Raw genomic sequence first — 3,357 nt, 5'->3', positions numbered from 1 at the left:
GCGTGGTTATACATGCAACAATATATAAAATACAGTGCTATTTCACCAAGATAATGTAAATTGCTTCCGCATCCACCATACTCTTCAAATCTGACTCTCAACGACAAAATTTTTATTTTGTTATTTTACAAAWGTAGTAATATGGAATTATTATAGAATGTGTTGACTTAAACACATTGTGAAAATTTCAAAAAAAAAAAAAAAATAATTTATTTCCAAAGTTATAGTTGTTTGGGTTGACCCTGTTCCAAAAAAAGGTACTTGCGGTGACAACCATAAGTCCTTGGAGATTCATCAAAAATCAATCGGACAAAAAAAATTAGTTTTATAAATAGATAATCCTGCGCCTGATCGAAGGATTTTGTTTTTTTTTTCAAAATTAATAAAATGGCGGCCTCGGGAAATTTTTTTCTAAATTTTTGCGAAAAAATCAACAGTTAATTGGTCCTAAAAATCGGAAAGATCCTTCGATCAGGTCCGAGTTTATTATGTATTCTAAAAGCTGTATAAATTTCATTAAAACATACTGAGCGGTTTTCGAGTTACACTTGTCACCAGTTCAAAAAACATAGTTTTGCGAAAAACGCCTTTAAAGTTTCACGCGCTTTGAAGTGCGTTATTAACTTATTTAACTCAAAAACTAATTATCGGATCAACGTGAAATTTTCAGAGAATTTTTTTAAGATATTACACTTAACGAAAATGCAAAAAAAAAAACAAGTAATTTTTTGAAAATTCTGACTACCCCTAACCCCTTAAAAAATCTGAATCGTAATGTTGAAAATAATGATGCAAATTATTACTTTTAAATTTTTCCAGAAAAACTCTCATATTTTATATATTTGTCACCTATTTGTGTAGGAGTGATGTCATTAGCTCCTATAAAAATACAACTCCAATACACTGTATGTATGAGAACACCTCATTAGGTTTCATAACTTCATTGATTTGCTTCGTAATTTGCGATTTGATCTTACTTTGGCAAATTAAGTCCGTTTTTACGTTACTTCGATTATCATCGGCAAACAGCTGACAAAAACATGAATGAAGTGAGTGGCTCTTAACCATTCACGTAGTTGGTCGTCAATTATTGCTTTTTAGGTGAGTGGGTGTAAATTCCGCATTTTTTAGTAGATATACATTGCCACAAATAGTAATTTATCTTTTTTAAATAATATAAATCCAATTCTAATGCATTTGATAAGCAAATCACAGTCGTAATTGTGACAAAGCAAAGTTTGCTCATGAGGAACCCACACATATTTCGAGATACAATATCTAATTAAGACATATTAGTATCATGCACAATTTATTATTTAGTTTTTGCTGTAAGGTGTTTTAATGTTCACGGGTATTTAAAGCATATTGATATCTTGGAGTCATTATATGGAGGGATATAACTTACGTATTAGGAAGTGATTGTGAGCTTTAAAATTATAATTTTTTAGCATTAGAAAAATATACGTTTAAGGGGTTGCCTTACTCTTGAGGCCTGTATGTCTGGAATTGTTTTACGCTCAGTATAAAAGGATTGCCTTTTTTATCGCTATTTCATTTCAAAATTTTAGAAAAAATATTCAAAGAAGGTGAAATAAATTCACTCCTCTGGTTTTCTGAAAACAAAAACAAAAAAATTTAAAATAAGAAAAGTGCTGGAAGAGTTTCTCCCTAAACGACAAATCCTTTAATTAAATGTTTGTTTTGTCTAYTATATTCTCACTTATTTTTGCCTTAACCAGTTTGCACTTTGATATGTCTATCTTCTCATTCTCAAAAGTTCACTAGCGCACTTCTTTTGTTTCATGCAAGCGTCATAAGCATAATAAGTTGCTCATACGCCCCGTTGGCCATTTATTTAAACTGATACTTATTCATTACTTATCAGCCTATTTATAAATACTCTCAAAAAGCCAGTTATGTGCTAAAAATGAATGAAAATTTCATGTGTAACAACATAGTGCTACAACAACACTTACCGGCCTCTAGGKAACTTGTAATCATAGTAAACATTGTTAAATTTATGCTTTAATATATTTTTGTGTTCGCCGAACATTTTTCATTGCAATTGCTTATGTGTGTTGGTAAGTGTTAATGATTGGCTGGTATTTTGTTATTTTAATTATAAATTTCAGATTTTACGTGCATGTTAAGTTTGTACGCGTACAAAGTTGTCATATTTGTATACAGTGTCATTGACTAATATTTGAAAGTATTAAGGGATATACCTAGTATTAAAAAACGGAATTGTTTTTAGACAAACAAACTACTGTATCCATTGTTTAATAAATTTTTATTCATACCCATATCTTCAAATATTTTTTCATTTCTAGCGTATTTGTATCTGGTGTATGTAAACAAGCATAATTGCCACATTTGAGGGTATTTTTATACATATTTTAAGAATACAAAGTAGTCGTGTTTGGCATGCCAAAATTCAATTCTTCAAATCGAAAAACTAATGGATCCATTTCGAGGTTCCCTACTTGGAAAAAAAACCATTGCCACTTCAAATTTAATGTAGAATGTTTATTATCACTCGAAAGAACATTCTTTGGTATTTATTTTTTGAAGATTATCTCTTTTAAATGTTGGCCGTGAATACATCTCAAATGGCTCAACCGTTGAATTCTATTTGTTGTTTGAGCATTTCGACTGTTAACTGGCGCACGACATCACGTGATATTTTGCTCCATCGCCTGAATTCGAGTGGGGTAGTCCGCATAGACTTTAGACTCTACACATCCAAACAGGAAAAAGATTAACGGTGTGATATCATACGATCTTGGTGGCCAATCTACCAGCCCAAAATCTGAAATTATCTGCTTACCGGAGTCCTCTCAATAAATCCATTGATTGCCGCGGTGTGTGAGAAGTAGCACCGTCTGGTTGAAACCAAATGCCGGAGCTTCAATTTCAAGTATCAAATAGTCGGATAACATGGCGTGATAACGGTCGCCATTGATAGTTACGTTCTCATCCAAATATGAACCGATGATTCCTCCGGCCCACAAACCACACCATCATTGGTTTTACTGGACACAATGGCAGCTCTTGAATCTCTTCAGGTTACTCTTCGTCTCAAATGCGTCAATTATGCTTGACACCAGATACAAATACGCCAGAAATGGAAAAATATTTGAAGATATGGGTATGAATAAAAATTTAATTTTTTTTAATTCTTATTTTATTTTGTAATTCCATACTAGGTATGCCCCTTATAAATGTAAATGTTTATAGAGTGCTTCAGCTATAAACATATGTATGTGTTTACTTCCGTGTTTATTCACTTAAATTGTTTTAATTAAAATTGGCGTGAACTTATTGGCGATCAACACAATCACATAAACATATATTTTG

At 31.8% G+C, this 3,357-nt stretch overlaps 1 protein-coding gene across 1 annotated transcript in view; it reads left to right on the top strand.

Moving 5' to 3' along the window:
* Positions 1-3,357, top strand: part of LOC108978951 — a 10,211-nt gene that overhangs the window by 1,202 nt on the left and 5,652 nt on the right. The window lies entirely within an intron of this gene.

Source organism: Bactrocera latifrons, unplaced genomic scaffold (assembly GCF_001853355.1).
Source record: "Bactrocera latifrons isolate USDA-ARS-PBARC rearing strain unplaced genomic scaffold, ASM185335v1 scaffold_13, whole genome shotgun sequence".
Taxonomy (NCBI): domain Eukaryota; kingdom Metazoa; phylum Arthropoda; class Insecta; order Diptera; family Tephritidae; genus Bactrocera; species Bactrocera latifrons.
The sequence above is the reverse complement of the archived record's forward strand: the minus strand, read 5'-3'. Positions and strand labels throughout refer to the sequence as shown.